Source organism: Scyliorhinus canicula, chromosome 7 (assembly GCF_902713615.1).
Source record: "Scyliorhinus canicula chromosome 7, sScyCan1.1, whole genome shotgun sequence".
NCBI classification, from domain to species: domain Eukaryota; kingdom Metazoa; phylum Chordata; class Chondrichthyes; order Carcharhiniformes; family Scyliorhinidae; genus Scyliorhinus; species Scyliorhinus canicula.
Window position 1 is genome coordinate 111298691 of NC_052152.1, and position 13503 is coordinate 111312193.

The 13503-nt window shown below is 42.7% G+C and overlaps 1 protein-coding gene and 1 pseudogene across 1 annotated transcript in view; one reads left to right on the plus strand and one right to left on the minus strand.

Moving 5' to 3' along the window:
- The first annotated feature begins 778 nt into the window (after positions 1–778).
- zc3h13 (zinc finger CCCH-type containing 13) overlaps positions 779–13503 on the plus strand; it is a 129819-nt gene continuing 117094 nt past the window's right edge. The window contains exon 1 of the mRNA XM_038802332.1: positions 779–962. The gene's annotated coding sequence lies outside the window, so the exon portion shown is untranslated. The remainder of the gene's footprint in view (positions 963–13503) is intronic.
- On the minus strand, positions 9751–9956 carry LOC119969791 (annotated as a pseudogene).

The following is a 13503-nucleotide window of genomic DNA, read 5'->3' on the forward strand; positions in this document are numbered from 1 at the left end:
AGGGAATCAAAGAATATGGGAGGAAAGCGGGATTAGGGTAGTGAGTTGGATGGTGGAACAGGATCAAAGGGTCGAATGGCCTCCTCCTGCTCCTATTTTCTATGTTTCTATTATTACATTTAAGAAATACCTCAATATGATTCACAATTAATTTAGTTGAGATGAGGTAATTGTAGTTCCAGTCCAATGCAAACACTGACATGGTACATGGTTAAAACTGCCCAATGTACTTTTTCGGAAAAAAAGGTGAATTTCTAAGATTGTACTTATGATTTAAACAGAACACATTGAGGCCCTGTTGATCTTTCATTACATTAAGGTGAACAATTCTTTTTATATGAAAATATTGTGTATTGCAATTTTCACCGTGTGAACGAGCAAGCTGGTATTCCCACAAGTAATGTCCGCTTTACTTTAAGAAGTCTTACAACACCAGGTTAAAGTCCAACAGGTTTCTTTCAAACACGAGCTTTCGGAGCACGGCTCCTTCTTCAAACCTGTTGGACTTTAACCTGGTGTTGTAAGACTTCTTACTGTGCTCACCCCAGTCCAACGCCGGCTTCTCCACATCATCGCTTTACTTTAGTTGAGGGTGTGTCTGCAACAAATGTATTATCGCAGTTTGGAAAAAAAAACTCACATCAGATGACAAATCTCATTGATAATGCTTTTTGGAAAGAACTGCACCCACTTCAGTGGGAGGATCCTGAGTGTTTTTAAAAAGGGATTAATTTGCTGAAACACTGTTTGATAGTCAAGAACTCCTTGCTTGATAGTACAGAAATTCTTGTCTGACTTACTGCTGCAGAGGTGAATTCAGGCTGTCACCTCAGGGACTGGCTGACTGGCGCTCTCTGCGTGTTGTCGCCGGGTGATGACGTTGCGGTGTCGCCCAGTTAGCGAGCAGCGAGGCCCCGGCCGTCCGGTCCCGGACCCTCAGCGGCATCTTCAACCCTCTCCAGGTGGGTGCAACACACTGAGCCGGGAGGCTGCCTGAAACAGGCCGCTAATCCGCCAGGTTTAACCGAGAGAAGGATGGGAGGGTATAAGTGAGCGGGCCTGGGCCTCGGCTCGGCGCTCACCGCGGGGAGGGACATCTCTTGGCTGCTAAATGGGCCGGCCCGAGCCGCTCTGTCCTTCTCCCCACTCTGGGGAACAATAGGGGGACAGCTTGCCAGAGGCGCAGCGGTTAAACCCCAATTCTCTTAATGGCTTTGTAAAATCCATCTTGGTTTGTTAACGTGGCTAGTGCGCGTTAAAGTCTGCATCTGGATGGGTGCTTTTTGTACAAAGCCACCCCCACAGGGCACATTTACAAAAATCGTTATCCCTGTGGGTGACCCACCCTGCCAGGCAGCTCCACTTGGAAAGGCTGTGCTGGAAGCAGAGACTGAAGGGCCTTTTTCACCTGTAAAACACCTCAACAAGATTTAAAAAAAGAAAAGCATGGATTTATCTCATGGTTATTGAGGCCACTAGGCACCTCAAAGCGCTTTATGGGCAATTAAGTATATTTGAAGTGCGGTTGCTGTTGTGATGAAGGAAATGCAGGTAGCTAATTTTACACACAGTAAGATCCCACAAACAGCAGTATGATCATCGTCAGATATTCTGTTTTTGTGATGTGGAATGAGGGATGAATATTGGTCGGGATAACACTGATAACTCCCCTGCTCTATTTTGAAATAGGGTCCTGGGATTTTGAAATAGGGTCCTGGGATCCTTTGTATCCACCAGAGCAGGCAAATGAAATATTGGTTTAAGCTGCAGAAACTAACTAAAATTCTCAGCCTCTGACCTCTTATAGTCACCATCAATATAACTAAGAATAATTAGAATTAATAATCTTTATTGGTGTCACGTAGGCTCACGTTAACACTGCAACGAAGTTACTGTGAAAATCCCCTAGGTGCCACACTGCGGCGCCTTTTCGGGTACACTGAGGGAGAATTCAGAATGTTCAGTTCACCTAACAAGCATGTCTTTCGGGACTTAATGGAGGAAACCGGAGTACCCGGAGGAAACCCATGTAGACGTGGGGAGAACGTGCAGACTCCGCACAGACAGTGAACCAAGCCGGGAATCAAACCCTGGCGCTGTGAAGCAACAGTAATAACCACTCTGCTACCCCAGTTCTGTTTCTGGTCAATGGTACCCTCCAGAATGCTGATAGTGGGGATTCAGCCATTGAATGTTATGAGGAAATGGTTGGATTCTCTATTGTTGGAGATGGCCATTGCTTGGTCTTTGTATCTCATGAAGGTAACTTTCAACTTCTCGGCCCATGCCCGAGTGTTGTCCAGGTTTTGCATATGGATGTGGACTGCTTCAGTATCTGAGTCACAAATAATGGCGAATATTGTGCAATCATCAGCAGACATCCCCAGTTCTGACCTTATTTGTGACGGAGAGAACATCATTGAAGCAGCTGAACATGGTTTCGCCTAGGATACGTTTCAGGAGGAACTCCTGGAACTGGGATGATTGATCTCCAACAACCACCAGGTAGGTATGAGACCCACCAGTGGAGATTTTCCCCCCTGATTCCCATTGACTCCAGTTTTGCTGGGGCTCCGTGATGTTCAAATGCTGCCTTGATGTCAAAGGCAGGCACTTCATCTCATCTCTGGAGTTCAGCTCTTTTGTCCATGTTTGAACCAAGGCTGCAAACAGGTCAGGAACTGAGTGACTCTGGCGGAACCCAAATTGAGCGTCAGCGAGTAGGATACCTCTGAGTAAGTGCTGCTTGACAGCACTGTTAATGACACCTTCCATCACATTGATAAAGAGAACAGTGGAGTGGTAATTGTGTTGGATTTGTCCTGCTTTTTTGTGTACAGGACATACTTGGGCTATTTTCCACATTGCTGGATAGGTGCCAAAGTTGTAGCTGTACTGGAACAGCTTGGCTAGGGGCACAGCTAGTTCTAGGGCACAAACCTTCAGTACTTCGCAGTATCCAGTGCCTTCAGCTGTTTCTTGACATCATGTGGAATGAATCGAATTGGCTAAAGACAGGATTCTGTGATACTGGGCACCTTAGGAGGAGGCTGAGCTGGAGCATCCACGCAGCATTTCTAGCTGAAGATAGTTGCAAATGCTTCAGCCGTATCTTTTGCACTGATCTGATGGGCTATTGAGGGTGGGGAAATTTGTGGAGTCCCCTGATCATTAAGCCAGTCGATCATCTGCAACGCACAAGTCAGGAGTTTGATTAAATATTCTCCACTTGCCTGGATGAGTGCAGCTGCGACAACACTCGAGAACCATGATACCATACAGCACAAAGCAGCCTGTTTGAGTTGCACTCCCTCCACCGTCTCCAACATCCACCCCATCCATCACTGATGTACAGTGGCAGCAGGCTGTACAATTTACAAGATGCACTTCAGCTCACCAAGGCTCCTTCAACAGCACCTCCCAATCGAGTGACCTTTTCTACAAAGAAGTATAAGGGCAGCACATGCATGGGATCACCACCTTCAAGTTCCCCTCCAAGCCACACCATCTTGATTTGGAACTATGTTGCTGTTCTTCACTGTGGCTGGGTCAAAATCCTGAAACTCCCTACCAAACAACACTATGGATTTACCTACACCAAATAAGCTCACCACCACCTTCTCAAGGTCAATTAGCGATGGGCAACAAATGCTCGCCTGGACAGTGATGGTCACATTCCATGAAAGAATAGGAAAAAAAAAACAGACTTGGCTGCCATGTTGGGTAGAAATTTGTTATAAAATGGGAAGTAGCACATCTGCCACCTATTGTACATTCCAGCCCAGTTTTCAATTCCTTTGAAGTCGTGATGGGCAGCCAATGTGATAGCATCGGTATTTTGTCACCGCTAAAAAGGAATTTCTACCACATTATTTTTTTTGAATTCTAGAATCCACGCAGTGCAGAAGGAGGCCATTCAGACCATCGAGTTTGCACCTAGTCTCTGAAAGAGCACACCACTCAAGCCCACTTCCCTGCCCTCTCCCTATAGCCCTTTAACCTAACTTACACATCCTTGGACACTAAGGGGAAAGTTAGTATAGCCAAAGCACCTAACCTACACATTTGTGGACTGTGGGAGGAAACCAGAGCACCCAGAGGAAACCCACGCAGGCAGGCACCCAAAGCCGAAATTGAATCTGTGTCCCTGTGTCCCTGTGAGGCAGCAGTGCCAGGGACTGTCCTGCTGTAAGGGGAGAGCCGACTGGGGTGATTTAACCTGAGATGCAAAGTTGAGAAGGTGGGGCCTTCATGAATAACACAGCTGGTACGGGATTTGAACCTGTGCTGTTGCTGTTCTGTATTACAAACCAGTCGTCCAGTCAACTGAGCTAAACTAACCTATCGCATGGGAACACATCAAAGACTCAAGTTCTTTACCAATCCCCTCCAGGGTAAGATCCGGTGTCTCCCTCAAAGAACGAAGAAAAGTACAGCACAGGAACAGACCCAAGCCTGCGCCGACTATGCTGCTTGTCGAACCTAAAACCTTCTACACTTCCGGGGTCCGTGTCCCTCTATTCCCATCCTATTCATATATTTGTCAAGACGCCTCTTAAATGTCACTATCGTACCTGCTTTCACCACCACCTCCGGCAGCGAGTTCCAGGCACCCACTACCCTCTGCATAAAAAAAACTTTGCTCGCACATCTCCTCTAAACTTTGTCCCCTAGTAATTGACTCATCCACCCTGGGAAAATGTTTCTGACTCTCCACTCTGTCCATACCCCTCATAATTTTGTAGACTTGTATCAGGTCACCCCTCAACCGTTGTTCCACGGTGAGAACAAACTGAGTTTATCCAACCTCTCCTCATAGCTAATGCCCTCCATCAAGGTTAACGGAGAAACTCTCCCAAATGTGGAACTTTTCCCATATCTGGGGAGCCATCTCTCCTCCAAGGCTGACATTGATGCGGAGGTCCAACATATCCAATCTGTGAGCACCTCCTTCGGATGCCTAAGGATGGGAGTCTTTTAAAATAAATTTAGAGTACCCAATTATTTTTTTTCCAAATCTTTACTATAGCTTTTCATTATGTCCAAAGATTTTGCATTCCTCAGCATGGCCAATCCACCTAACCTGTACATCTTTGTGTTGTGGGGGTGAAACCCAAGCAGACATGGGGAGAATGTGCAAACTCCACACGGACAGTGATCAAGGGCCGGAATTTGAACCCGGGTCCTCAGTACCGTAGGCAGCAATGCTAACCACTGTGCCACGTGCCGCCCTAGGATGAGAGTCTTTGACCATGACATCTGTGCTGATACGAAGATCCTTATGTACAAGGCGGTTGTCCTCCTAACTCTTCTATATGGTTCAGAAAGGTGGACAATATACAGGCGTCCCCTCAAGGTCCTGGAGAGGTACAATCAACGCTGTATAAGATGGATTCTCCGCATCAGCTGGGAGGACAGGTGTATTAACATCAGTGTCCTTGAAGGAGCCAAGAGTTCCAGCATCGAGGTCACGATCATTCAAAACCAACTCCGCTGGGCTGGCCATGTGCTTAGGATGTCGGAGTCTCGACTTGCAAAGCAAATCATCTTTGCCTAGCTCAGGGAAGGCTTCCGAAGGACTTCAAAGACACTCTGAAGACTTGCCTCAAGAAATGCAACATCAAAGTCAATGCCTGGGAGACCCTTGCTCAGAAGAGACCTACTTGAAGGAACATCGTGATTGAAGAGACACAATTCCTCGAAGACGCCTGATGGCAAGAGGAGGTCGAGAAAAGGAACCTGAGAAAGGAATATCAGCAATCTAGAGTCCGGGGACCAATGCCATGTCCCGGAAACACCTTTCAAATGTGTGGTCAAAGAAGGTGCTCTAGGATTGGTCTCATCAGCCAAACAAGAACCCACAGAACCCAGTACCAGTAAAATGGAGCTTCTCAGGTGGACAATCATGCTTATTAGTGCATTATCACTGAAGAAGAAGATGTTGTTAAATACCTTGTAGACCCAGAATAAAAGTAAAATCCCGTGGATACTGAAAATCTGGAAAAAAAACAAGGTGCTGAACATAGCAGATTTGGCATTTACCATTGTCTTTTGCCATTTCTTTCTTTATTAATATATATTTAATTCCCCCCCCCCCCTCAATCTTATCCATCTTTCCTTCATCTTTCTCCTCTTTGCTTCCCCCTTACCCTCCCCCCACATCTACAGTTCATCCTCTGATGTTAGTTTCCCTGCTGTTTGACCTTTCACATCTTTTGTTCTCTCTAGGGACTGCCATTAACACTCTTTCCCCATGGTTTCTGTGGCCATTAGCACTCAGTTTCCCTGGGTTTCTGTGGCTATGACTCATCTTTCATTCTCACTCCACAGTATAAATATTTCCAACTCTCTGTCTGTTAGCTTTGACAAAGAGTTATCGGACTCGAAACGTTAGCTCTTTTCTCCCTACAGATGCTGCCAGACCTGAAGTTTTCCAGCATTTTCTCTTTCATAGCAGATTTGGCAGCATCTGTGGAGAGAGAAACAGTTAACATTTCAAGTTGAATATGACTTATTTGGAGCAGAAAGGGTGTAGGTTTATACTGTTAAAAGAGGGAGGGAGGTAGAACAAAAGGGAAGCTCAGAGACAGGGTAGCAGGTGGGAGAGATGAAATGACAAAAATGTCAGGGAACAAAAGGGAAAGGGATTGGCAATGGTTGTAGTAAAGAAAGAAACATTGATGCAGAGTGAGTGTTAATGGAACAACCTTCCTTTGGGCACTCTACAGCCTTTAGACTAGACAACTTCAGATCGTGAACTCTATCCTCCATTATGATTTGCGTTTTTGCCAAGTGTCAGTCTATTTTCATGATTTTTGAGCTGTTTATTATTCTGCCATTAACAGAGATAACAACTTGCAGTGTTTACTACAGAGACGGGGTTTCCATTAAAATTTGGTGAGTTTTCTCACCATTTCTGAGTTTTAGTAGAACTTATTTAAATGCTCTGCCGTGACTTCAGCCCTTCAAACATCATTAAATCAGGCCAGGTTTCGGAAGAGGCTTCATTATTGATTAACTTGCTGGAGTGATTCTTGCCCAGGATCCTTACCTGAGACTCTACCCTTTGCTGAGGACTTGCACAGAAAATTGCTGCCAATCAGCCAAACACCTTTTAAGGCTCCTGCCTCATTGTCAGTGGTAAGGATCTACAGCTGTAAGCAATATTGTGCAAAACAAAAATCAATTTTACCTCCTAGATTTTGTATCCAATGTTTCTGCGTATGAAACCCAAAACCCCAGAGTCAAAGATGGTGTCTATACCCTGGATTTCCCTGTTCTTCCAATGTTGTTAAGAATTTTACCATTTAGGATTTACTTCCTCCCCAGGTTTCTCTACATTGGGCTCCAGTGCTCTTTACCCAGTCCCCTACCCTCTTCATGCCCTGCAACCTGTACAATTTATTTTCAAAGTTTGCAATGTCCTCTAACTGGATGTCTGCTAATTTGGTAAGATCAATGAACTTTGATTTAATTCTTCTTTTAACTATGTCTGATTATTTATAAAGAGAGAAACAAAAGCAATGCTAACATTGTTCCTTGCCACTAATCACATAAATATTCATTTATTCCTCCATTTTCCCTCCCATCCATCTATCTAATTATGCCGCTGTATTCCCTTTAACACAATAAGTCTTTGTGGCATCTTGTCAACTGCTTTATGACAATCTGTAACATAATTTCCATTCCCTTTACAAATACTGTGATATTCCTGAGAAAGTTATTTAATAAAACGCAGCGTGCCCATTATACTTTTGTGCTGACTGTCCCTAATTAGCTCATTACTCTGTAATGCAACAGATAGGAGAGAGAGACAGGCAAACTGTACCTACTTTGCCCCTACCACCTGTCAGGGTTTTGAATTATTTTAAAATATGTAGTGTCATGGTTTCTAATTCCTCAGTTTGCGTGACCCAATTTACTAATAATCCAAGCAAACTCCCAAGTTATGATTAACCCAGAGGGTTAATTTTCTTCACATTAGAAAACCCTGGGGTGGAGTGTCCACAACTTCCCACCGTGCTACACGCACACACACAGTACAGGTGGGATGGGATACAAAACAAGAGGTGTGAGATTCCAGAGAAAATATTTATTTTGTGCGTGTAACCTCTTGGGATAACCCCCAGACAGAGGCCAACCCTGTGATCATGTGGCTTGTAGCAGCCATCTTTTTTTGGTTCCACAGAAAGTCTTTTTTAAATGGCAAAGGAATAAAGTTATGTGTTTCTTTCCATGCCCTAGGGAACCAATATTAAGCATTCATTAATTTGTCACTTAGCAGTACAGAAGTTGAGTTTTTCTGAAAGAAAATAGACTTGCTGTCGAAGTTCATCTTACAGTCATCACGACAGATGCAAGACTGCCAAATTTCAACGGGAACAACAATTTATAGTGCATGCGAAAAGGGATGCTGATTGGTTGGCAAGTTGACCCTGATTGGCCTAGCCATTGCCATGCCTAATGCACCACGGAGTTATTGTTCCCCATGCTTTTGTTTATTCAGAAAGTTGCAATGTCTGGACACATTCCCTTTGGTGCGCAGGACAGGTCCTTGCAAATTGATCTATGTAGCTTCCAGCAAGTGTAAGTGAGCTACATTGTGAGGTGCTGCCCAATTGTGGAATCACATTTAACATTATGTTTTGAGTTTTGCAAGCATGGGTTAGTTGAGTGCGGTCAGTATTCTGCCTATTGTGAACAGCTGAAGGGAAGTGTTGTTTGTTATGATCTGTCAGTCGTTGGGGCATACGACCTGCATACCTGACTTTGTACCAGCACGAAAATTCAATACACCTCATTACTCAGGAGGAGAATGAAGGTTGTTACAGATGTATTCTGTTTCTTGCTTCTATCATTTTATCTGGTTGTCCGTGAAGCTTTTGGTCTTTGCTGACAGAAATAACCAATATTACTGCAATATTTGAGACTGAGCTGAAGAATGAACTGAATACAAAGTCTGTGTTCTGGTACTAATATTCAGAGCAATACCTGGAATGGATTGAGAGACACAGAGGACCCTGCACATATTCCCACTCTATTGTATCAAAAAGGAGCATGACTTGTTGATAGTCTTGAACAATCTTGATGTTCTACACTCGATTTACTGTCTGTGTTGGGGATCTTGCGCTTCAGTTTGATAAATGAGTTAGATTTCAAGTCTTTGCTGGTATGTAAAGCATTGATTGATGTAAATCTGTACTCGGTTTTAGGTGATCGCAATCTGCCCTATTGGCAATTCTGAGCAAACCATACTTGTGCTGGGTAGGGGGCTGAAATATAGTTACCATTTCTGAAATCTTGACCGGGTTTACTGCAATATATACATGTTAACCTGGGTGGAGATGCCAGCTGAAACCATGAAAATGGTCAAAAAAGACTTTGACTGAGGCATGTAAGTGGATATCAAATAATAAGTATTCGTAGATGTTCATTAATAAATGAAAAGGGGACCATAAGATGGTCAAATTCAATTTAGTCAGGTAAGGTTTGAATTTAGTGTTTTTGTGTGCCGAAGTAATAGAATGATGCTATTCAGTCAAAGTAAAATACCACACTGGGACTTAATATGCCGTTCCAAATTCTTGAATACTGCAGTAGATTCCATCTCTCATCCCCAAGTTTGAATAACCGCTAATATATGCTGTGCTAATGTAGTGAATGAGTAAGAGCGTATCAGCTCAATGGATTTATCATGAAATAGTGGCACGGTGAAAAGAAAGTGCTTTATTTTACATTTTTTTTTTTAAAAAAAAATTACTTTTCTGAGTTACAAAGCCAGGTCGCAGAGTGTGGTCAGGGGCGAACCCCTAATCCAACTCCTTGCCTGCTCCAAAAACCAATTCAAATTCAAATTGAATCCAATTCATGGTCCCCACAAGAGAGACATACCAGATCTGAGCCAAAAGGCAGGGCAGATACTACACTTGATCTTAGCCAAAAGACCGAGAAGCGATTATTTTACAATTATTATCAACCTTAAATGTACTTAGTACAGTTAACAACAATTCACTACCGCATGCCAATACCTGTGACCTCTTTCAGCCATGAGTGAGAGCAGTTATTTCATTTTGTATGAAAATACATACAACCTGTTCATTTAGAGTGCATGTGTGGATTTTAGATAGGGAGAACACCTATCTAATAATCTACCCCAAGTTCCTCCCTATGGCCGGAGAGAATCCCTGCACGACCTTGTGTACTTTCCGATATCCATTCAGACTGGCATAAATAGGATGAATGAAATATTAGTTTCTGCTAGAAAGGACCAGTATTTTGTTAGTCTGTCCTGGATGCCCAACCATTATTTTTAAAAATGCAGTCAGCTCTTCGTCCTCCTGGCGAGCTTCTCCTGTCAGGTTTTCCTCTTCATTTTGTATTTTAATTATGGATGATGACATATGTGTTTTGGCTGAGTTTTTCTATACAATTTAATATTAACAGTTTTACTGCATAGTCTATTCAGCACATTGTTAACAAACCATGGGAATATTGAATTTAAACTAATGCTATTCCTTGTCTGCTCCCCCACTGACGACCCCCCCCCCCCCCCCCCCATGAAGAATTTATTTTTCCAGTTTTGTTCTTCTCTTCTGAAGACATTAACTCCTGGGTTCTGTTTCCGCAGCCATGGATAGGGTGCAGGACATCCTCCAAAACGTCAGCATGTTCACTTTCCTGCAGTGATAAATGGATATTGATAAGTAAAAATTCTGACTGACCCCATCTCCTCTTTATGGCTCAAGGGTGCTGAGGTTATTTACAGAAATCCAACTGCTGCCCTGGTTCAGATCAGCAGAGGTCAGGAATCAAGCTCCACTTGGAAACTTGAACCAATACATGCCAATGCAATTATCCAATTGAATGAAGCTTGTCGACCATTATTTCCGTTTGTTCCTGTGACTCTTGTCGCTATTGACAACAGTGCTTTGCATTATATTACAATCCGGGCCAGATCCCAACAGTTGCTAGGATACTGGACAGAAACCCCAATATTTGATTTAATTTGTAAGACTGTGAGGAAAGGACACTTAGCTCCAGGAGTGCTTCCATGAACAAATATCGCTATGGTATATTAAAACTTTATTACTAACACAGGATTAAAATAACTTTTCACATCATACAAGAAAATAGCGTACAATTACCCATTAACAATACTTAGCAATGAAAATGAAACAACTCTTATCTCCAATCAAGCAAAACCCGTCTCAGGTCAAAATCCACTTTTAAATACAGTTAAAAAACACAGGGTTACATGTTGTACACTTGAATAGAGTTCCTTTTAAAAGACCAATAGGAGAAAGGGGAATCCAGTCAGGAAACAGTCTGTAGATTGTTGTCTGGCCAGACTACTGTTTAATCTGCCAGCCTTTGGCAAAAAGTTTCTACCCTGTTCACAGGCAAATCTTGAACCTTTTGAGAGAGGTTGTTTGTCTGGTCACATCCCAATCTTTAACTGAATTCCAAAACTGAAACTCAACACCTGACTGCCTCAGCCCCTGGCTCATCCCATTAATTATATCATCATACTAAAGTTAAACACAATGTGTCTGATTATCTGCTCCCCAGGGAACGCTCTTTATATAACCAGCAGTCCTTTCTTTTACTATGCTTTAATTGTACCTCTGTTATGGGCCATGGTTTAGAGAATCCCAAAGTGTATCATGGAGTTCACCTGACCCACAACTTTTAATAGATTGTGGTATGGGGAGCACACGGCCCACTCTACAGGTGTGGTACAGCAGAAACGGAAAAGTATTTTTTAAAGCAAAACAATGTTTATTCCATGAACTCAAGTTAACCTTTTTAAAACATACAGTGAACATCTTAGCAACCATCTATTCAAAATATAACCCCCAAACAATACAACGCTAAGTAATCCTTAAGCAGTCCTTTTAACATCCATAAAACGAAAAAAAAACTTTTAACAGAAGCACATTAAAGTCACTACTGAGAGCAGTTATTAGTTTTAAATCACCAAAGGATCGATTTACAGTCTTTAGATTACAGAGAGAGAGAGACTCGTATACCTTCTGGCTGTGACTGCAGCTATCCCGCTCTGAAAAAAAAATTAAAATGCACCCTGCAGCAAACAGCCTAAAACAAAAGTAAAAAGCTGACGTACAGCCTAGCTCCACCCACACTCTGACATTACTGATAAACACCCATTTCTTAAAGGTACATTTCTTAAACTCTCATTTCTTAAAGGTACTCTCACATGGCATCTCTGTAGCCAAAAAACCTGGCTGTCTTTTAAATGTGGACTTTTAAAAGTGCATCAACACACTAATCCATGCTTTTAACCTTACTGCACCAAATACATATAATACAATATATATATGAAATTCCTATATTCATCACACTTAGAATATTTTGAGACACAACATAAGATTTACTGTCCAAAATTGACATTTGTAATGTTGCCCATTTTCCATTGGCAAACCTGTCATTACAATCTCAAGCTCCCATTGAAACATAGCTGTATGAGAATGTTTAGGTTTGTGATATTGCTACCGGGGAAGAATTGATTAATGGAAGTTGCCATATAGCTGTTATTCAAGTGGATCCCAATGGAGAGTGTATATTTTCATACAATGTCCCCTTAAAACATGTGGGGATCACAGCAGTAACAGATTTAATCTTTTTCTTTTCTGATATGTGGATTGTTTGTGGATTAGCCATTTTGAACTATACAAGTAAGTAAAGCTGCCAAAGGCTGATTTCCCCTTTGAAGGGGAGAGCTGACTGGTGGTGATTTAATATGAGGATCACCACACCTCAGGCGAAGGGCAAGGTTGAGATGGTGGTGACAATATTGAGTTCTTTACCAATCAGACTGGCCTCAATAAAACTCGAGATGGATTTGTAGATATAGTATTATTTATTTTTAACCAACTTGCAAGGCTGACTCGCTCCACAGAGATTCAGAACACAGGCAGTCTTCTGAAGCCCCAGAACCGAGTGAAATCGGAGACAAAGAAATCTCTGCAAATATCATTCAAATGGCATCAAGTTTCACATACAAGATTCCCATAGGTCATCCTGTACACCTCATGACCTGGCCATATATCCTGATTGGCTCACTTCGCATTCCTCAACCCTGGGCCTCTTGTTACCCAGCATCCTTTTCCCCAATCCGCCACGAGGCACCCCTCCACCCTTCCTGGCCATGCTTTCTGAATCTCTTTGTCCTTTGTTTGTGAACTCACTGCTATCAGACTGGCTCATATCTACATTATTCTAACTAATATTTTAACTAACTATTTTATATCACATTCGTTTGTTCAATTCCTCAGTGGGGCCTTCATGAATAACCTCAGCCGGTATTGAACCCGCGCTGTTGGCCTCACTCTGCATCACAAACCAAATGTCCAGCTAAACCCGCACACCAGGGTGAAGTGTTCGTACTTGCATATATCTGACATGCGTATTGCACACCATTTTCATCATGAAATCAGAGGTTCATACAAGAAGCATATCTTATACAAGCCAAGATGCTTTAAT